Source organism: Microcaecilia unicolor, chromosome 10 (genome assembly GCF_901765095.1).
Source record: "Microcaecilia unicolor chromosome 10, aMicUni1.1, whole genome shotgun sequence".
NCBI lineage: Eukaryota > Metazoa > Chordata > Amphibia > Gymnophiona > Siphonopidae > Microcaecilia > Microcaecilia unicolor.
Window position 1 is genome coordinate 61,227,885 of NC_044040.1, and position 23,554 is coordinate 61,251,438.

The following is a 23,554-nucleotide window of genomic DNA, read 5'->3' on the forward strand; positions in this document are numbered from 1 at the left end:
GGGGACAGAGGAGCATGGATTGGGAGGGCAGGGCTCAGGGAAAGAGGGAAATTGCTGAAAAGGGATGAATGGAGGGGGCAAGGGACAGAGGAGCATGGATGGGCATGGATTGGGAGGGCAGGCCTCAGGGAGAGAGGGCAATTGCTGGATAGGGAAAAATGGAGGGGCCAGGTGACAGAGGAGCATGGATGGGCATGGATTGGAAGGGCAAGACTCAGGGAGAGGGGAATTGCTGGATAGGAATGAATGGAGGGGACAGATGGGCATGGATGGATATGGATTGTAGGGCAGGCCTCAGGCAGAGAGGGGAAATGCTGGATAGGGATGAATGGGGGGGGGGGGCAGGTGACAGAGAAACATGGATGGCCATGGATTGGGAGGGCAGGGCTCAGGGAGAGACTCACTCTCTCTCTCACACACTCACACTTTCACTCTGACTCTCAAACAGTCACTCTCACATACACTCTCCCAAACATACACACTCCGAGGAAAACCTTGCTAGCGCCCGTTTCATTTGTGTCAGAAACGGGCCTTTTTTACTAGTCTAATATAATAAAACGCACCCTCAACGTTCTGAGGACAACGTTCTGTGAAGCCTTGAAGCCTGAAGCCTTGAAGCCATCTGACGTCACTCCCAGGCTGAGGCTGAAGGGTTCGTGGATTCGTGGTGTGAAGCCTTCAAAGCAGCGGGCCCCGCCCTCGCCTCAAACCAAACAAATCCGGAAGCGAAGCGTCAGGGAAGGAGGCGGCGCTCCCGACGTCTAGCCTTCCCTTCGCTGTGTTCCGCCTTCAAAACAAGGCGGAACACAGCGAAGGGAAAGCTAGACGTCGGGAGCGCCGCCTCCTTCCCTGACGCTTCGCTGCACGAACCGCCACGGAGGTAAAGTTAAAAAGAATAATAAAAAAAAAAGGGATGCATGGATGCGAAGGGGTGGGGGGGCATGGATGCGAAGGGGGGGGCATGGATGCGAGGGGGGGCATGGATGCGAGGCATGGATGTGAAGGGGGGGGGAGAAGAGGGCGGGCCAGGCTGGGACATGGGAGAGAGAGTAGCATGGATGCGAGGGGGGGGTCATGGAAGGGCGAGAGGGGACTTGCTGGAAAAGGATGAATGGAGGCGGCAGGGGACAGAGGAGCATGGATGGGTATGGATTAGGAGGGCAGGGCACAGGGAGAGAGGGGAATTACTGGAAATGGATGAATGGAGGGGGCAGGGGACAGAGGAGCATGGATGGGCATGGATTGGGAGGGCAGGACTCAGGGAGAGAGGGAAATTGCTGGATAGGGAAAATTGGAGGGGCCAGGTGACAGATTAGCATGGATGGGCATGGATTGGAAGGGCAGGACTCAGGGAGAGGGGAATTGCTGGATAGGGATGAATGGAGGGGACAGATGGGCATGGATGGATATGGATTGCAGAGCAGGCCTCAGGCAGAGAGGGGAAATGCTGGATAGGGAAAAATGGAGGGGCCAGGTGACAGATGAGCATGGATGGGCATGGATTGGAAGGGCAGGACTCAGGGAGAGGGGAATTGCTGGATAGGGATGATGGAGGGGACAGATGGGCATGGATGGATATGGATTGCAGAGCAGGCCTCAGGCAGAGAGGGGAAATGCTGGATAGGGAAAATGGAGGGGCCAGGTGACAGAGGAGCATGGATGGGCATGGATTGGAAGGGCAGGACTCAGGGAGAGGGGAATTGCTGCATAGGGATGAATGGAGGGGACAGATGGGCATGGATGGATATGGATTGCAGGGCAGGCCTCACGCAGAGAGGGGAAATGCTGGATAGGGATGAATGGAGGGGGCAGGTGACAGAGGAGCATGGATGGGCATGGATTGGAAGGGCAGGACTCAGGGAGAGGGGAAATGCTGCATAGGGATGAATGGAGGGGACAGATGGGCATGGATGGATATGGATTGCAGGGCAGGCCTCAGGCAGAGAGGGGAAATGCTGGATAGGGATGAATGGAGGGGGCAGGTGACAGACAAACATGGATGGCCATGGATTGGGAGGGCAGGGCTCAGGGACAGAGGGGAATTGCTGGAAAGGATGAATGGAGGGGGCAGGGGACAGATGGCCATGGATTGGGAGGGCACGGCTCACATTCTCTCTCTCATATACAATGTCTTTCTGACTCTCACTCTCACACACTCTGTCTCACACAGTATCATATTCACTCTCTATGTGCCACACAGTCACTCACACACTCGCTTGGTGTCATACACTCACTCTCACAGAGAATCTGTGTCTCACACACACTCTCTCTCTTGCCCACACACACACACTCTCTCTCACACTGTGTCTCACATACACACTTGCACACACTCTCATTCTCACACACACACTCTCTCACAAACACACTCACACCCAGACTCACTCTCTCTCTCACACACTCACACTTTAACTCTCAAACAGTCACTCTGACATACACTCTCCCAAACATACACACTCCAAGGAAAACCTTGCTAGCGCCCGTTTCATTTGTGTCAGAAACGGGCCTTTTTTACTAGTAGTGAATAAACTTTTGGAGGAAATTCAGTTTGAAGTTGGAGTGTCTAGACTTTCAAGTCTTGAGCTGATCCTGAGAAAGGAAGGAATGAGAAGCTTTTCTTGTAAAAGTCAGCAAGAAAGGAGTTCATCTTGGGATTCCAGTGAGGGAGGAGTCCTTAGACTGAAGAGAAGAGAGCTAACCTGAAAACCATTATAGCTCCAAGTAAATAATATTCTTTGAAAACCAGAAAGAAAATAACTTCAATGCAGAAGTGAATGGGAACTGTTGCAACAAGCAAACTTATTTTCAATTTTCAACATCTAAGGTCTCCTGCAGTGGAGGGTTGTGGAGAAAGTTGTGCTACCCTGTGTGATGCCACACAATATCATTTCCTATGCAATACAATCTGTGCTTCAAAGTTTTCTTTCAAAATTAGTTAGCATCCTTACTTTATTTTACAGGCAAAAGTTTGCCAAATTTCATATTAATGGAAATTCAAAAGTTAACAATGAAATGTCTAAAATGTTTCTACAAAACTTGTTTTTTAATATAAAATGTTCATTTGTTCTGAGCAGACAACTGTAAATAGTAGGATTTTTTTTAATGATTTTCTTTTCCTTTGCTAAAAAGTCAGTCTGACACAGAAGATAAGCTTAAAATGGAGGGATTCAAAAATTAATTGAGAAGAATGAATAGTACAGGGATGGTAATAAACAGGAATACTGACAAACGAAAACTTGTATAGAATATACTGCAAAAAAAAAAAAAGAGAAATTCTGAACGAGAACATTAAACAGAGGAACTAAAAGAATGAAACAGCAAAAAGAATAGGGGAGCTTTGGCTGACTTTTAATGTGTCTAGGGATAATTAAGCTATTCGATTTTAGAATCCTATTGTGGTTAGAATCATGTGAAGCTACCAGATGAACACTTCTGGGCTGGACTGTGTTCACATCATGCTCCTGCAACTTAGATTAAAAAATACAGTTTTTATTTATTTACAACTCAAACTTTTACAGGCTTCTGTTCAGTCTGTGTTGAGGCACCACTTCTCAGTTTTACTTCAGACTTTCTTTTATTTATTTTGGCTGGAGAAAGGAAACATTTATCTTCCCTTTGTATTACAAACAGCTCCCCTCATATCCTGTATTCTGAGCTGGATCTATATTTACATCTAACCCTCCTCCTGGACAACAAAAGAAAAAACCTACAGCCACCTGCATCAACTGGACCTTCCTAGGATATCAGAATCAGAAACTACAAAGTGTTTAACTACAATCCGTGAGTTCAAATTGTATTTTAACTATGTTTAAGATTCTGATTCTGTTAAAACTAAAATCCATCATCAGCCCCCTCAACATTAAGTCTCCAAAGAAATTCACACAGAAGTGCAAAGTATAGTAATTTATTTTCTATTACTGAAAGCCTGTGATCTCCCAGGCCTGGTCTGAATTTACAACTTAAAAAGGTCTTTCTCTCAGAACTGATGACTTAAGTACATAAGTATATAAGTGTTGCCATACTGGGACAGACGGAAGGTCCATCAAGCCCAGCATCCTGTCTCAAACAGTGGCCAATCCAGGTCTCATGTACCTGGCAAGATCCCAAAACAGTACAATACATTTTATGCTGCTTATCCTAGAAATACTGTCAAAATTATATATGGCTATAATCTACCAATGTAAGGATAAAACTCACAACGTCCGCTAGTGGTAGAATATAAAGAACAGGGTGCTAATCCGTATTGGAGAAGTCCCAATCCAACTACTTAGGCTACTGCTTTTAACACCCTTCGGGTGAGCCTGTATAGTGTGACAATTTATAATCATCGACACCCTCCAACCATCCGTGATACTGTGATACGTGTAATTGTGACTAGTGATCTCTTCTTTTGTCTAATTTACTTAATATTTTTTAAAAACTTTTTGTTGAATATCACTCTTCGTTTATAACTCACACCTCTTCACAACTTAGCACTCAAGTGGTCTTCACTCTTTACACTTTCAAATGCCGGAGGCAATTTCAAACAATTGTGGTCCCGGAAATGGCTTGCGTGTCTATATACCTCTCTTACATTCAGGTTTTACAATTGCCATAAATTACACTTATTACATGTAGGAGACATAGGAGCTGAGTTAATACAACTTATCTTTGCATGCTCTCAGGTATGGCTGTAATCCCGACAGGTGTCTGTTTCGCATACAATGTTTTGTCAAGGGAATAACCAGCGTGTACAGATTCGCTCCATCCGCTTAGGTCCTCAGCAGGAGATCTCCGGGACCACAATTGTTTGAAATTGCCAGATCCCTGACAGCAGTATGCAGGTCCCTGGAGCAGTTTTTAGTGGGTGCAATGCACTTCAGGCAGGTGGACCCAGGCCCATTCCCCCCTACCTGTTACATTTGTGTTGGTAAATAGGAGCCCTCCAACCCCCCCCCCCCCAAAACCCACTGTACCCACATGTAGGTGCCCCCCTTCACCCATAAGGGCTATGACAATGGTGTAGAGTTGTAGGGAGTGGGTTTTGGGGGGGATTTGGGGGGCTCAGTACCCTAGGTAAGGGAGCTATGCACCTGGGAGCTATTTTAATGTTTTTTTTTTATTTTTAGAAGTGCCTCCTAGGGTGCCCGGTTGGTGTCCTGGCATGTCAGGGGGACCAGTGCCCTACAAATGCTTGCTCCTCCCACGACCAATTGCCTTGGATTTGGCTGGGTTTGAGAGGGCCGGCTTCAGTTTCCATTATTGGCAAAAACCGAGGCCAGCCATCTCTAACATTTGGCCGGCCCCAAAAGTCTTATCGAAACAAAAGATGGCCGGCCATCTCATTCAAAAATACGGTGGGCCCTGCCCTCGGAGATGGGCGCCCTCAGAGATGGCCGGCCCGGTTCAAAAATGCCCCTCCATGGCTCACGAAGTATGCTAGCATGACTGGCAGAAACAGGTATCAGTGGAACAGTACTTGCTTGGCTCAGATCCTATCTATCAGACAGGCAACAATCCATACTGTTTGGCAGCACCTCATCGCCACCATGGGCATTAATCTGTGGGCAGGGCCGTGCCAACATGGTAAGCGAGGTAAGCATGGCAGGAGGGCGCCATCCTCTGGGGGGCGCCCCGCTGCACCATGCTTACCTCGCCCTCTTCTCCCCAGATCCTTTTCCTTTTTTTTTGTTTAAATTTACCTCTGTCCAGCGGCAGCGTAGCGTTAGTGAGGAGGCGGCGCTCCCCCGCCCCAACGTGTCAGTCTTCCCTTCGCTCAGTTCCGCCTTCTTCTGACATCAGAAATGACGTCAGAAGAAGGGCCACTGAGCAAAGGGAAGACTGACACGTTGGGGCAGGGGAGCGTCGCCACCTTCTCACTAACGCTAAGCTGCCGCCGGACAGAGGTAAATTTAAACAAAAAAAAAGGAAAAGGATCTGGGGAGAAGAGGGCGGGTAGTGTAGCGATCGTTTTCCGGGGGGGGGGGGGGGGGGGGCGGGGCCAACTGCAGGGGGGCACCGGAGACCCTGGGCACAACCCTGTCTGTGGGGTACCACAAGGATTGATACTGTCACCTATTCTGTTCAGTATCTACCTCAAGCTACTAGCTGAGCTGATTCAGTCGATGGACACTGAGTTCTACATTTATACAGATACTAGTAAAAAAGGCCCGTTTCTGACACAAATGAAACGGGCGCTAGCAAGGTTTTCCTCGGAGTGTGTATGTTTGGGAGAGTGTATGTGAGAGTGGCTGTTTGAGAGTCAGAGTGAAAGTGTGAGTGTGTGTGTGTGTGAGAGAGAGTGAGTCTGGGTGTGAGTGTGTTTGTGAGAGAGTGTGTGTGTGAGAATGAGAGTGTGTGCAAGTGTGTATGTGAGACACAGTGTGAGAGAGAGTGTGTGTGTGTGGGCGAGAGAGAGAGTGTGTGCGTGTGGGCGAGAGAGAGAGTGTGTGCGAGACACAGATTCTCTGTGAGAGTGAGTGTATGAGACCAAGCGAGTGTGTGAGTGACTGTGTGGCACATAGAGAGTGAATGTGATACAGTGTGAGACAGAGTGTGTGAGAGTGAGAGTCAGAAAGACATTGTATATGAGAGAGAGAGTGTGAACCCTGCCCTCCCAATCCATGCCCATCTGTCACCTGTCTCCTCCATTCATCCCTATCCAGCAATTCCCCTCTCTCCCTGAGCCCTGCCCTGCAATCCATATCCATCCATGCCCATCTGTCCCCTCCATTCATCCCTATCCAGCAATTCCCTTCTCCCTGAGCCCTGCCCTCCCAATCCATGCCCATCCATGCTCCTCTGTCACCTGCCCCCTCCATTCATCCCTATCCAGCAATTCCCCTCTCTCCCTGAGCCCTGCCCTGCAATCCATATTCATCCATGCTCCTCTGTCCCCTGCCCCCTCCATTCATCCCTTTCCAGCAATTCCCCTCTCTCCCTGAGCCCTGCCCTCCCAATCCATGCCCATCCATGCCCATCTGTCCCCTCCATTCATCCCTATCCAGCAATTCCCCTCTCCCTGAGCCCTGCCCTCCCAATCCATGCCCATCCATGCTCCTCTGTCACCTGCCCCCTCCATTCATCCCTATCCAGCAATTCCCCTCTCTCCCTGAGCCCTGCCCTGCAATCCATATCCATCCATGCCCATCTGTCACCTGGCCCCTCTATTTTTCCTGCTCTGCAATCCATATCCATCCATGCCCATCTGTCCCCTCCATTCATCCCTATCCAGCAATTCCCCTCTTCCTGAGTCCTGCCCTTCCAATCCATGCCCATCCATGCTAATCTGTCACCTGGCCCTCCATTTTTCCCTAATCCAGCATTTCCCTCTCTCCTGAGTCCTGCCTCCAATCCATGCCCATCCATGCTCCTCTGTCCCCTGCCCCCTCCATTCATCCATTTCCAGTAATTCTCCTCTCTCTCCCGTGCCCTGCCCCTCCTAATCCATACCCATCCATGCTCCTCTGTCCCTGCCGCCTCCATTCATCCTTTCCAGCAATTCCCCTCTCTCCCTGGCCCTGCCCCTCCAATCCATACCCATCCATGCTCATCTGTCCCCTCCATTCATCCCTATCCAGCAATTCCCCTCTCTCCCGGAGCCCTGCCCTCCCATCCATGCTCCTCTGTCCCCTGCCCCCTCCATTCATCTCTTTCCAGCATTTCCCTCTCTCCCTGACCCTGCCATCCCAATCCAGCCCATCCATGCTCCTCTGTCCCCTGCTGCACTCCATTCAACCTTTTCCAGCAAGTCCCCTCTCTCCCTTCCATGACCCCCCTCACATCCATGCTCCTCTCCTCTCCCATGTCCCAGCCTGCCCGCCCTCTTCTCCCCCCCCCCCTTTGCATCCATGCTGTCGTTTCTCCCCTGCCCTCCCGCTCCCATTGTTCAACTTTACTGGCCACCCTCTTCTCTTCCCCCAACTTCCTTTTTTTTTTCTTCTTTTTAAATTTACCTCCGTGGCGGTTCCATCAACTTAATAAATAAAGGGGCTCATTTTTGAAACAGAAAAGCACTGATAAGGAAGGCTAAGAGGGATTTCGAAAAAAAAGATTATGTTGGAGGCAAAAACACATAGTAAAAATTTTTTTTAGGTATATTAAAAGCAGGAAGCCTGCAAAAGAATAGGTTGGACCGCTAGATGACCGAGGAGTAAAAGGGGCGATCAGGGAAGACAAAGCCATAGCAGAGAGATTAAAATGAATTCTTTGCTTCGGTCTTCACCGAGGAAGATTTGGGTGGGATATCGGTCCTGGAAATGGTATTCGAAACTGACGAGTCGGAGAAACTTAATGAGTTCTCTGTAAACCTCCTGGACCGGATGATATTCATCCCAGAGTACTGATAGAACTGAAAAATGAGCTTGCGGAGCTATTGTTAGTAATATGTAATTTATCCTTAAAATCGAGTATGGTACCGGAAGATTGGAGGGTGGCCAATGTAACGCCGATTTTCAAAAAAGGTTCCAGAGGAGATCCGGGAAATTATAGACTGGTGAGTCTGACGTTGGTGCCCGGCAAAATGGTAGAGACTATTATTGAGAACAAAATTACAGAGCACATTCAAAAGCATGGATTAATGAGACAAAGTCAACATGGATTTAGTGAAGGGAATCTTGCCTCACCAATCTACTACATTTCTTTGAAGGGGTGAACAAGCATGTGAATAAAGGTAAACCAGCTGATATTATGTATCTGGATTTTCAGATGGCGTTTGACAAAGTACCTCATGAAAGACTCCAGAGGAAATTGGAGAGTCATGAGATAGGAGGTAGTGTTCTATTGTGGATTAAAAACTGGTTAAAAGATAGAAACAGAGAGTAGGATTAAATGGTCAGTATTCTCAATGGAGAAAGGTAGTTAATGGGATTCCCCAGGGGTCTGTGCTGGGACCGCTGCTTTTTAACGTATTTATAAATGACCTAGAGATGGGAGTAACTAGTGAGGTAATTAAATTTGCTGATGACACAAAGTTATTCAAAATCATTAGATCGCGGGAGGATTGTGAAAAATTACAAGAAGACCTTACGAGACTAGGAGACTGGGCGTCTAATGGCAGATGACGTTTAATGTGAGCAAGTGCAAAGTGATGCATGTGGGAAGGAGGAACCCCGAATTATAGCTACATCATGCAAGGTTCCACGTAGAGTCAAAGATCAAGAAAGGGATCTAGGTGTCATCGTGATGATCGTTGAAACCTTCTGCTCAGTGTGGCTGCGCCTAAGAATGCAATAGATGTTAGGTATTATTAGGAAGGAATGGAAAACAAAAATGAAAATGTTATAATGCCTTTGTATGCTCCATGGTGCGACCCGCACCTCGAATATTGTGTTCAATTCTGGTCGCCGCATCTCAAAAAAGATATAGTGGAATTAGAAAGGTGCAGAGAAGGGGGACGAAAATGATAAAGGGGATGGGACGACTTCCCTATGAGGAAAGGCTAAAGTGGCTAGGGCTCTTCAGGTTGGAGAAAAGGCAGCTGAGGGAGATATGATAGAGGTTTATAAAATAATGAGTGGAGTGGAACAGCTAGATGTGAAGCGTCTGTTTACGCTTTCCAAAAATACAAGGACTAGGGGGCATGCAATGAAGCTACAATGTAGTACATTTTAAATGAATCAGAGAAGATTTTTCTTCACTCACGTGTAATTAACTCTGGAATTCTTTGCCAGAGAATGTGGTAAAGGCGGTTAGCTTAGCGGAATTTAAAAAGGTTTGGATGGCTTCCTAAAGGAAAAGTCTATAGACCATTTTTAAATGGACTTGGGGGAAAATCACTATTTCTGGGATAAGCAGTATAAAATGTTTTGTACTTTTTTGGGATCTGCCAGGCATTTGTGACCTGCATTGACCACTGTTGGAAACAGGATGCTGGGCTTGATGGACCTTGGTCTTTCCCAGTATGGTAATACATATGTACTTATGTAAAAATATCCAAAAAGTGGCACAAAGTGGCAGATGGACGTTTTTTGCAAAAAAGTTCAAATCGCTATTTTTGAAACCCATTTTAAAGACTTTTTCTATGCAGTTCATCTGCAGTGCATTCAAATCACAAGGGGGTATGTCAGTGATATGTTGGGAGCTGGATTTGGGTGTCCCAAAACATGGATGTTTTTCTGCATAATAAAACAAAGAACAGAGGGTTTCAAGGTATCATCAATGATGACACCTAGATCCTTTCTGGTCTGTGACTCCTAATGTGGAACCTTGCATTACGTAGCTATAATTCGGGTTCCTCTTTCCCACATGCATCACTTTGCTCTTGCTCAAATTAAACATCATCTGCCATTTAGATGCCCAGTCGCCCAGTGTTGTAAGGTCCTCTTGTAATTTTTCACAATCCTCCCGCGATTTAGCAACTTTGAATAACTTTGTGTCATCGGCAAATTTAATTACCTCACTAGTTACTCCCATCTCTAGGTCATTTATAAATATGTTAAAATGCAGCAGTCCCAGCACAGACCCCTGATTTTGGTGGGTTTTAGAGGGCTCACACTTTCTACCACAAGCAGGGGCGTAGCCAGACACCTAATTGTGGGTGGGCCTGGGCCCAAGATGGGTGGGCAAGAGAACCCCATCCCGTCCCACAAGTGATTTGGTCTCTCCCTCTCTTGCCTGCATGCCATATGGAGGGGCATAATCGAACAGAAACGCCTATCTCCATGGGCGTTTATCTCCGAGAACGGGTCCGTGAAGGGGCGGACCGAACCGTATTTTCGCAAAAAACGTCCATGTTTTATTCGACAATGTGTGAGCTGGGCGTTTTTTGCTTTTCAGCGATAATGGAAAATGAAAGCGCCCAGCTCAAAAACGAATAAATCCAAGGCATTTGTTCGTGGGAGGGGCCAGGATTCGTAGTGCACTGGTCCCCCTCACATGCCAGGACACCAACCGGGCACCCTAGGGGCACTTTTACAAAAACAAAAAAAAAAGGTAAAAGAGCTCCCAGGTGCATAGCACCCTTCCCTTGTGTGTTGAGCCCCCCAAATCCCCTCAAAACCCACTGCCCACAAGTCTACACCATTACTATAAGCCCTAAGGGGTGAAGGGGGGCACCTACATGTGGGTACAGTGGGTTTGGGGGGGTTGGACGACTAGCATTAAGCAGCACAATTGTAACAGGTAGGGGGGGGATGTGCCTGGGTCCACCTGCTGACGTCCACTGCACCCCCTAACAACTGCTCCAGGGACCTGCATACTGCTGCCAGGAGGTGGGTATGACATTTGAGGGTGAAAATAAAAAGTTGTGAAACATCATTTTTTGTGGTGGGAGGGGGTTAGTGACCACTGGGGGAGCCAGGGGAGGTCATCCCCGACTCCCTCTGGTGGTAATCTGGTCATTTAGGGCACTTTTTGGGGCCTTATTCGTGAAAAAACAGGGTCCAGGAAAAGTGCCCTAAATTCTAGCTACAAACGCATACTTATTTTCCATTATCGGCGAAAGGCGCCCATCTCTGTTCGGGTGATAACCACGCCCCAGTTCCGCCTTCACCACGCCTCCGACACGCCCCCGTCAACTTTGTCCGCATCCGCGACGGAGTGCAGTTGAAAACGTCCAAGTTTGGCTTTCGATTATACCGCTTTATTCGTTTTTGTGAGATAAACGTCCATCTCCTGATTTAGGTCGGAACTTGGGCGTTTTTCTCGTTCGATTATAAACAGGCTTGTCTCTCAAACATCCCCCCTCTCCCACATACCTTTTAAATAGCAGATTTTCACTGGCAATGAGCAGCAACTAATACACACTGTCCATGTTGGCCCCACAGCCTTCCCTCTGATGCAAATTCCTGTTTCCGCTTAGGCGAGAATACATCAGAGGGAAGGCTGTGGGGCTGGTGCAAGCAGTATATCAGTCGCTGCTCGCTGCAGGCGAAGATCTGCTATTTACAAGGTATAGAAGATGGACCCTTTGGTCTTTCTCAGTATGGCAATACTTATGTACTTATGACAGTTGTTAGGAATTTTCGGCTGGTGAGGCTTGGGAATCCCTGCCAGCCACATCATAGGTATTTTGCTACTGGGTGGGTCTGAGTCCAAAGTGGGTGGGCCTGGGCCCATCCGGGCCCACCCTTGGCTACGCCACTGACCACAAGTGTAACAGTTAGAGTGGGATATGGGCCTGGGTTCCCTTCTCTACAGTGCACTGCACTAAGCTACTCCAGAGACCTGCTTGCTGCTCCGATAGGCCTGGCCATAACATCTGACTACTGTACCCAACTGTACACCATACACCTACTGTACCCAGATATAGGTGACCCCTTGAGCCATAAGGGCTATTGTAATGGTACATATCTCACCATATAATATAAGGGGGTAATATGTGATGTCCACTGCAATGCCCCCTAGGGTGCCTCACTTTTCTGTGTGGCCAGTCTACTAAGAATGCTGCCCCCCCCCCCCACCCCATATATATCCCAATGGCTTGCTTTTGTGCATTTTTCCCTCTGATTTTTTTTTCTTCAAAAACGGTCCAAAAAGATAGGCACACTGAGCACAAAAATATCTAGCAAATGGCCATTCTCAAAAGAAAAAGGATAGATGTTTTTTATGTTTCAAAAAAATCATCATGGGGCTCGTTTACAAGAGAAAAACATCCAAAAAAGTGGTATAAATCTGCATTTGGGTGTTTTTCTCACAAAAACATCCAAATTGGTATTTTCAAAGCTGAGGGCAGATCTGGTTCAATGGGTATGAGTAGCTGCACATCATCAGCATAGATCTATAATACTCTGAGTTACATGTGTAACTCCCAAATCTAGGTGCTTATACATAATCATATACACACATATGCACCTGGTTAGGCTAGTGTTCTATAAAGAAAAATAGGTACCTACTTTCCTTTATAGAACAGTGCCTAAACTTAGGCGTCTGTTTATAGAATTTCCCTCCGTGTGATTAATAATACATGTATAATTTTGAAAATTTAAAAGTTTGTATGTAATTCCAAATCCTATCTTAGGATGCTGACTCCTCCTCCTCCAGTACGTAAAACTACCTACAAAAAAGGCATCACAAATGAACTTTTACCCGCATATGAAGAGAGCAATTTTATGAAATCCCATTTCTGCAAGTAATGTACTGTTTTACTCATGGAAATGACTTTTAAAATTGCCCTCCCTATGTGTACCTGTAAATGCAATCGAATGTTCTAAATGAATTATTTCCAGATGGCATGCAATCTGTCTGCCAACTTTACTGTACGATTTTGAAATGAAAGACTGAAGTGGGCTGCTTCAGCAGTCATTCGAGTAATGGGAATAGTTTCATCAGAATTACCATGGAAACAGCATCTAGGAAAGACATTTGGAAATGTACAGGCTCAAGATGTACTGTGTGTCAAATATAGGCTTTTCATATCTTTAGTTATGTGATGGATCTATAATTTCAGGTGTCAGATAAGCATTAGGCAAAGTAATCTTCATCTTAGAGACAGTTTAAAATACAAATTGATCTTAAAGGGATAAAATGTAATACTGAAAGCTATTCATTTTGATTGCGAATCTTTTTAATTTGACTCAAATATGTGAATATGGTAATATGCTTTAATACCTTTATATGCTGTCTTACGTTTTTTTCCAAATAGTTTAGTAAACTTTTTTTAAAGAACAAACAAGGGGAAATAGAACATTAACATAGGTGAAAAACGGAGAAAGGGGAAGGAGTATTAATACAGTGTGCATAACCTGCAAAGAAAAGATATTCAATGAAATTATAACTTCTTGAAAGTAAAGTGGACCATGTAGTCATTTAAAGAGATTGTAAGTATTGTTCCAATGGTTTCCAAATTGTCCTTTTAGAAAGAATTGCATATTGCTTCTCAACCAAAGAGAATTCCAATTTTTGGTACTGTAAGACAGAAGTCCACCAGAAGTGTAAGTTAAGCAAATGCGCCAATTTCCAGTTGAGTAGAATGTGCTTTTGAGCTAGTGTAAGTAAGATATCAAGCAATTTTGCTTGAGAAGTTGTGAGATTAATCTGCTGAAAGCACGACTTGTAGATTATTATCGAAGAAGATTGCACACAGTCTAGCGGTAGGATTTTCTGAATTATGAGACAGATCGATTACCAAAAGTTATTTATGAGTTCACATTCAAATAACACGTGTAGTAAAGTTCCTGTTTTTTGAGAGCAGTGCCAACACTTGTCGAAGGGAAGAAGGTGAGCTGTTGCTAATTTGCGAGGCGTCCAGTTAACCCTGTGATATAAAAAGAACACAGATTGAAGAACTGAAGCCGAAGACAAAGGTTTCATGACCTTCAACCAAAAATGTGTCCATTGAGTTGTATCGAGAGATTGTCCAGTATCTGTTTGCCGATTTCCTGTAGCACTACATTAAAGTTGAAGGTTGATTTAGCAAACATTTTGTAGATTTTTGATGCGGCATGACCTTCTATAAGCAGAGATTGAGCAGTGTCGAACAGAGAAGGTTGTCGAGAGGACAGTTGTTTAAATCCAGGGGAACCAGCAATAGAATGAGTCAACTGTAGCCATTTGAAGCATACAGAAGTAGGAAAGGCAAATGTTTCCATCAGCTCAGCAAAGGATCGAAGAGACTTATCTTCGAGAATTATATCTGAAAGAGTCCATAGTCCCTTATCAATCTATTCGTTCCAAAAGAAAGGAAGTTTGTTGATTCTAACAAGTGGATTATACCATAATGACATATGGAGAGATGTTGAAAAAGGCTCAGTAAGTAGCTTATCAAATTCAAGGAGTGATTTAACAGTAGCAAAAAATACAGGATCAGTCATCTGAGAAGGTAAAGAAGAAGAGGACAATAACAATGAAAGAGAAAATGGATGTACCATAATTTCTTCAAATAGTAACCAGGTTAGTTTATAATCAGTTTTCTGAAAGAACCAGTTACAACCTTGCTGTGAGATAAAGGATTTATGATAGTTAAGAAAGTCTGGGAAAAGCAAGCCTCCAGAGTCTTTAGTTCCTTTGAGCTTCCTAATAGCAATTTTGGGAGACTTCTTTTTCCACAAAAAAGTGTTCAATAATTTGGTCTAATTGAGAATAAAAAGGAGACGGGAAGATTATGGGAGCATACTCAGTATGTAGTTAATTTAGGAGAAATCATCATTTTGATGGTTTCCAAATGACCCCCACCAGGATAGAAAGAGTGGATGCCAGGAGTGAATAGCAACTTGAGAAAATTTAAAATTGATTCAGCGTTACATTGAATTGTATCATTCAGAGAGGGATACAAGTCTGTTCCTAAATACTTAAGTTTTGGGTTAGCCCAAACCAAACCAAGAGAGTTTGCAATATCACAATGAGCATAAGAGTTTAGTGGGAGGAGTTCTGTCTTTTTGTTGATTTATTTTGTAAAACATGAAAAAGTATTAATGACTCTAAACAGTTCAGGAATTGATTCGTATGGGTCAGAGAGGTATAATAAGACATCATCCGCACATGCTGAACACGAGCTCAAGACCTTTATATGAAATGCCTTTAATAGAGTTACAACCCCTTATTGCTATTAGGAGAGGTTCTAGTGCTATATTAAAGAGATAAGGAGAGAGGGGACAACCCTGTCTAGTACCACGTTTAAGTAAAATGGTATTAGACAATGAGTTGTTTACGATAATTCTAGCAATAGGATTAGTATATAAAGTTTTAATTTTATTCTGAAATTCTAGAGGACAGCCAAAGTAATAAACAGATAATCCCATTCCACTCTATCAAACTCTTTCTCTGTGTCCAAGGATAAGGCCACTAAAGGTTCTTTTAAGGTATTTGCTAAATGGTAAATGTGAAGAAACAAGCATGAATTATCACTGATAAGCCTGTTTGGCCATAAAAACCACTTGGTTGGGGTGAATTATTTTGAGATGATTTTGTTTGATTCTATTAGCTAATACTTTTAGCATAAATTTCGAAGTCGACATTTAGCAAGGAAACAGGGCGATAATATGAAACTAACATAGGGTCTTGTATTAGGTTTTGGGATTACAGTAATAACCGCTTCTGAAATAAACTACGGGATACATTTTCTGGAGTTAACGAGTAAATAGTGAGAGAAGAATATGCAGTAGATCGGTTTTGAAAAGTTTATAAAACTCTATTGGGATTCCATCTAGTCCTGGTGTTTTTCTGGGGGGGGGGGGGGCGGGGGGGGAGTCTTTGATTGCCTTTGTACAGTTCTTTCTCTGAAATTTGTTTTTTTTAAGAAATTCTATACAGTTTCTGACCATTTAGGACTTTTAGTTGAGGAAAGAAATTTGTTTATATTACCATGAGTGTTTATAGACTCAGATTTATATAGGTTTGAATAAAAGTCCAGGAAGGCTTTAGAGGTATCCTCTCATGACAAGCTAACTGTATGGTTAGACAATTTAATAGCAGTAATTTGAGTTTTAAGCCTTTTTCGTTTTAGATAGTTTGCCAATAATGTGCTGCTTTTGTCTTTTTCAGCATACTATTTAGAATGCATATCAAAGATCTCTTGACCTGCCTTAAGGCTAAGTAGCTTATTTAGTTTATATTTCAACTTGTAGAGGGAGGTAAGCAGAGGAGTATATCCTGACATTATATAATCATCCTCTAAGGATTTAATTTGTGTTTCCAATTCTGAAATCTGTTTTTTTTTCCATCTTTGTCTTGTGAGATGCCAAACAGATAAATTCACCTCTAAGAGAGGCTTTGAAGGCTTCCCAGACCGTTATAGAGTCTATTGAAGTGGGAGTGTTAAGTTGAAAAAATTGTTTAATAAAAGATTTAATTTTTATTTTTCATGCAGAAGACTTAAAGTATCTGTCAAGATGATAGTCTTAGGGCATATTAAAATCTCCAGCAAGAATAATGGGTATAGGGTCTTGAGATTGAATGATTTGAAATAAGCAAGAAAAAAAATCTGGGGAGTCAACATTAGGAGCATATAAATTGACTAGCAAGATTACATTATTATTGATAGTGACCTTAATTATCCATCTACCATCAGGATCTATATGCTGATCTAATATAGATGAGTTGCAGTTTTTATTAAATAGGATGGAAACTCCTCTTTTCCTGCCTTGAGCAGGGGAATCAACTGAGGAAGAGACCCAATTACACGGTTTTATGAATTGCACAGTATTTGGAGAGTGAGTCTCCTATAAAAAAATAATCTGTGGTTTTATTTTTTTGAGTTATATGAGAATCTTTTTCCTTTTAATAGGGTGCCTTAAGCCACTTACGTTCCATGTCACTATGTTAATAGGCGGATCAGTGAGTTTTTGTCACGCTGCTCACCTTGGTGAGGGGCGCTCCCGCAACACGGCGTGCTGGCCATCTTGGCGGGCCCGGCGCTCTGGGAATTCCGTCCTGCCGCCCGCGATGCAGAGCGCCGGCCATCTTTGCAGGTCCAGCGCTCCAGGAGATCTGCTCGGCCTGCTCTGTCTGGGAGGGTGGTTTGCGGCGCCGGGAGTTTCTCTCGGTCAGCTCCGTTGAGGTGGGTGGTTGGCAGCGTGGCTTGGGAGCCCTGGGAACGCTGGACTCTTTGCCCCGCCTCCTGCTCCACTGGATTGGAGCCCTGCAGTCAGCTCCTCCTTCTCCCTCGACAGACTGGCCAACGGGAGACTTCTCTTGACAGCTGATTCTTGTCTTCCTGATTGGGGGGAGGGCTATTTTAGGAGCAGCTTCACTCCACGTCGTTGCTTCAGCTTCTACTCCGGTAGGTGATTGTTTGCGCTGTATCGATTCTCAAGCTGTTACCTTCTCATTGCTGACCACTGCCTGAACCTGGATTACTCTCTGCCTGCTGCCTGCCCTGACCATGCCTGAACCCAGATTACTCTCTGCCTGCTGCCTAACCTGACCACTGCCTGAACCCGGATTACTCTCTGCCTGCTGCCTGACCTGACCACTGCCTGAACCCGGACTACTCTCTGGCTGCTGCCTGCCTCTGATCACTGCTTGAACCCATATTCCTCTCTGGCTGCTGCCGTCTGACCCCTGCCTGCATCCGGAAGTCCTGCCGGCTGCCTGCACCTGGGGGCTCAACCCTCGGGGAATGGTGGTCATCACATGTGAAGCATCCGGGTTGCTCGGCTGCCCAACAGAGCGCAGGTTCGTGTCTTCGTCTCTGTGCTCCGACTGGGCACAAGGGCTCAAGGACATGACAGTTTTTGTGACATTATATTTGATATAGATCACTATACATAGAAAATGAAAACGATTATGTGTCCATTCCAGTAGATTGGAGTTGGTCTAAGAAGTTTTGAAGCTGCTCTGGATAATCATAGTATTTTGTGGAGTTATGCAGGGTCACAGTCATGCGGGCAGGATACTGAAGGCCATATCTGGCGCCTAAAGATTTGAGACGGGCTCTCATTTCCAGAAAGGCCTTCCTTTTCCTGGCTGTAGTTTTAGCCAGATCTGGAACAATCAAAAAACGCTGTCCATCAAATTTGAGATTAGTAGAGTTTCTAGCAGCAGTTAAGATTTGTAGTGTCTGAGGAAAGCGTAACTACTTTGCCACTATAGGATGTGGGTTGGGCTTCTTGTTTGAGTTGCGATGGGGATCTGTGTGCCCTCTCAAGTTGCAGCTGAGGGTCCGACAATAAATGAAGCACTTGAGGAAGCCAGGTAGTTAGAAATCTGACCATGTCTGATCCTTCTGCTCCTTCTTTTAAGCCAATGATTCTTATGTTATTCCTACGATTTCTATTTGAAAGGTCTTCAAGCTCCATTTCCAGTTTATGGATACAGAGATCTGTTTTGTCTTGAATCTGTGCCATATTGAGCGCAGATTGATGAGCATGTGTCTCCAGAGTTTCAATTCTAAGCTGAACAGCCGAAAGGGAAGAAGTTAAAGCTTGTAACTAGGTTTTCAAATCAAAAGTGGTTTGATAATGTTTGGTTGTTAATTTTTTTTTAGCACACGGATCTCTTCTATCAGTATTCTGTAGTAGAAATTGGAAGTTTCGTTCGATCGGCTTCTTCTGCTGTCGGCTGGTCAGTTTTCGATCTCTTGGATACTGACTGCAGCATGTTTAAAGAGTCCATAAGTACATAAGTACATAAGTAGTGCCATACTGGGAAAGACCAAAGGTCCATCTAGCCCAGCATCCTGTCACCGACAGTGGCCAATCCAGGTCAAGGGCACCTGGCACGCTCCCCAAACGTAAAAACATTCCAGACAAGTTATACCTAAAAATGCGGAATTTTTCCAAGTCCATTTAATAGCGGTCTATGGACTTGTCCTTTAGGAATCTATCTAACCCCTTTTTAAACTCCGTCAAGCTAACCGCCCGTACCACGTTCTCCGGCAACGAATTCCAGAGTCTAATTACACGTTGGGTGAAGAAAAATTTTCTCCGATTCGTTTTAAATTTACCACACTGTAGCTTCAACTCATGCCCTCTAGTCCTAGTATTTTTGGATAGCGTGAACAGTCGCTTCACATCCACCCGATCCATTCCACTCATTATTTTATACACTTCTATCATATCTCCCCTCAGCCGTCTCTTCTCCAAGCTGAAAAGCCCTAGCCTTCTCAGCCTCTCTTCATAGGAAAGTCGTCCCATCCCCACTATCATTTTCGTCACCCTTCGCTGTACCTTTTCCAATTCTACTATATCTTTTTGAGATACGGAGACCAGTACTGAACACAATACTCCAGGTGCGGTCGCACCATGGAGCGATACAACGGCATTATAACATCCGCACACCTGGACTCCATACCCTTCCTAATAACACCCAACATTCTATTCGCTTTCCTAGCCGCAGCAGCACACTGAGCAGAAGGTTTCAGCGTATCATCGACGACGACACCCAGATCCCTTTCTTGATCCGTAACTCCTAACGCGGAACCTTGCAAGACGTAGCTATAATTCGGGTTCCTCTTACCCACATGCATCACTTTGCACTTGTCCGATTTTGTTGTTGTTGATTTAGAGACATTACGCTCTTTAAATGAAGAACCGGCAATTTAAAAATGAAAAAAATCTATTTTAAGTATACTTAAAACGATTTTCTAGCAGAAAAATACAGGGAGGGAAGTCTTTAAGTGACTGCTCTCATCAGAAGCTCCACAGCGCCCCCCTATATGCTGTCTTATGTTTGAATCACAATAACATGCAAAGTTGTGTTATTGGCTGTGTCACGGGCGTGGCTCCTTACACTGTGTGCTCCTGACTGTGCCTGGTGCCCTCACCTGCCCTGCCAGCTGGGTCTATGATTTTCAGTCGGTTCTCTTCTTCAGGAGTCAATCGATCACAGTCACAGCAGCAGTAGTAGCACTCCCCCTTGGCCCCACAACACAGCTACAAGAGCCAGGTAATATAACCATAAGCTCATAACCATAACCACAAGCTCACCACCAGCAACCATTTTGATTTGTAATCAAAATGAAGGCCCTGGTGGTGGACTTCTGGGTGGTGGGTGGACGCTTCACTGCCTAGGGCAAAATTAAAAAAAGGTATATTTAATCATTAAATATCTCTTTTGCCCTAGGCAATGAGGAGCCCATCCCTACCCAGAAATTCACCAGCAATAATTTTAATAGTGCCCATGTTATTTAAAATAAATTGTCTATTTCTCTCATTTTGGTGGGTTTATAGGTGGGGATGGTCTCTGCGGTGCCTACGTTAAAATAAAAAAACAAATGTAGGTGGTTTTCTCAGGGTAGACCAGTGCGAAGGTGGGCTCTGCATTACACAGGACATTTTAAAAAAAGTATTTTATATTTAATGCCATGGGGTGTGGGTGGTTAGGGAGTAGGACAGGGTTGACGCTAGGCTACAGGGAGGGGTGGGGTGGTAGGATAGGGCTGATGCTTAGCTATGGGATGGATGGTGGGGAAGGGAAGGATTGATTCTGGCCTACAGGGAAGGATGGGTGTGGGTAAAGTAGAGAAGGGAAGGGCTGATGCTGAGCTATGGGGATGGATAGGGAGTAGGGAAGGGAAAAGCTGATGCCAGGCTGCTCTGATGGATGGAGGGGGGAGGTAGGGAAGGGAAGGTCTTTATGTTTTATGTTTTTGTAATATGTTTTAAAATTATGTGTGTTGAATTGTGACCTGCTTAGAATGGCAGAGACAGTATGGCATAGGAATTTAGAAAATCAATAAATTTCTAATTTTTGGTCCTTTATTCTGTAATTGATGAGGGTTGGTCTAAATAGTCTGCATGTGACCGAGCAGGTGAGAGTTTCTGCTGGTATGTGGGTTGTATGGGATACCAATGATGAAAAATTGTAGTAGCAAGCCAACATTTTGCTTGCTTGAAAGATACCACTTCAGATGGTACCCTAACACTTATTTCAAAAGTTTATATTGTAGGCCTCTATATTTATTTAAGGTGGCAGGTGTTTCTCTAGTGCCCACCCATCCAACCTGTTGGCCCACCCAAAAATTGCCTTCTGGCTACGCCACTGCTCCAGCCCCCTTGCACACAATTGACTGATCTCCAGGACCCTGCACAAAATCCCCCATCTCCAGCCCTCCCCCTCCCACACAGCCCCATATCTCTAGCCCCCTGCACACGTCCACCTCACACACAATCCACCAGGCACATCAGACTCATCCAAATCTCCAGCCCCTATCTAACCCCCCCCCCCCCCCAAAAAAAAAAAAAGACTCCCCATTTACCCTGGAGGTCCCACTGAGCAGTACCTGGTGGTCCAGTGGGTTCCCTGAGCAGGAGTGATCTAACTGATGCCCCAGCTGTAATCTCACAGGACTAAAGAAAAATGACTCCTAGCTGTAGTCCTGCGAGATTACCACTAGGGGCACCATTTTGACTGAAGGTGCAAGCAAGAGCAAGAGTGACTGGGTTCGTCCTTACCCACTGGACCCACTAGACCCTCATGTACTACCCTGTGGACCCCTGGGGTAAAAGAGCATCCTTAGGGAGTGGTGATCATATGGGGGACTAGGTATGAGGGTGCTGATGTGTGGAGGGATTGTGTGTGAGGGGGGACTGGAGATTTGGGGATTATGGGTGGGGGCTAGATATTGGGAGAGATCGTGTGTGGGGGGCTGAAAATCAGAGGCATTATGTGCGGAGTCAGCTAAAGATTGGGGAGATTATGTGCGGGGGGGGGGGGGGGCTGCGGATTGGTAGCAGATGTACAGAGGGTAGGCTGCAGATCATGAAAAGGAGCAGTGGGTGAAACACTGCAGGCCCTGATATATGCAGCCCAACAGCATCAGGCTGCAGCTTGATGGCCCAATGCTCCCGAGCCAATGGACTAACATTGCATACGAGATGGCTTGCCCGCAGCGTTAGTCCTTTACCACAGGAATCAGCAACCTGCAGTACAGAGAAACCACAGGTTGGTGACTCTCATAGTAAATTAAGGTGCAGTAAAAATTTTGGTTATAAAATATTCCAGTGTAAGTATTTGGAGCTGTTATAAATCATTTGCAATATAGAAGAAATCCTAGCTTCTTTTGCCACACTGCTTATCTACTATAATAAAACGCACCCTCAACGTTCTGAGGACACTGACGTCACTGCAGGCACTCACACACCGGTTCGTAAGTTCATGGTGGTGAAGCCACAACACTCACCATGCCTTCATGCCCCACCTTCGCGTCACACGTGATGACATCGAGGGCGGAACACGTACACAACAAGGCAAATGAACGCACGGGGGCTCTTTCTTTCCTGCCCCGACCGAACAGGTACCTCTAGACCACCAGGGAGACTAGCGTAAGGGGAGGGGAAGGGAGTCCTGTGCCCGCTAGCGCCCGTTTCATCAGATGCAGAAACGGGCCTTTTTTTTTTACTAGTTTTTAAATATAGTGCAGAGGGAACAGAGAAAACAGATGAAATCAGATAGTCTACAGTTGACTTTAGAGATTGTAGCAGTCACATATCAGTATTAATTTTTCAGAAAGTTCGAGAGGATAAAGTGCTATTAGTACAAATAAGGTATCAAGAGAAACTGAAAAATAACTGGACAATGTGATCTGTATTGCATTCATCTGCACCTTGTTAACTATTTCTTCTATGAATATACGAGGATGTGGTGTGGAGGAGCGGCCTAATGGTTAGTGTAGTGGGTTGTGGACCTGGGAACCGGGTTCAATTCCCACAGCTGCCTGATGGTTGGCAGTGGGTTGAGATCCTGGGGAACCAGGTTCAATTCCCTCTGCAGCTCCATGTGACCCTGGGCAGGTCACTTAACCCTCCATTGCTCCAGGTACAACAGTAGTACAATGTATTACTTAGACTGTGAGCCCACTAAGGACAGACCCAGTACCTGTAAAATGAAAACTGTAAACCACCTAAGCAGTATATAAATACTGAATTGAATTCCCTGCTGATGAAGTTCCTTTAGTTCCATAATTAATGTTTTACAACAAAATCAACGTACAATAACAATGAGGTTCAATTTAACCATTCTATTATTAAATTTGCTAGTGACAGCAAAATAAAAAAAGCAAAACAAATGCAATCTTTTATATTTTTGAACAGCTGAAAAGTTAGAATTAGCTTCATGATTTTGGCAAGAAGCAAATAAAATATGATACAGCTTGACAAACATTAATTCAGATTCAAAGACAAAAGTACAGTGGACAATCTGGTAAATAGCACACATTAACGGAGTTACTAAGTGATACCCTGAATCTGGGTAAGTGTGAGAT

The 23,554-nt window shown here is 45.0% G+C and overlaps 1 protein-coding gene across 1 annotated transcript in view; it reads left to right on the top strand.

Moving 5' to 3' along the window:
• Positions 1–3,627: 3,627 nt before the first annotated feature.
• The window catches only part of IMMP2L (inner mitochondrial membrane peptidase subunit 2), a 1,132,561-nt gene continuing 1,112,634 nt past the window's right edge, over positions 3,628–23,554 (top strand). Inside the window, exon 1 of the mRNA XM_030217238.1 lies at positions 3,628–3,777. The gene's annotated coding sequence lies outside the window, so the exon portion shown is untranslated. The remainder of the gene's footprint in view (positions 3,778–23,554) is intronic.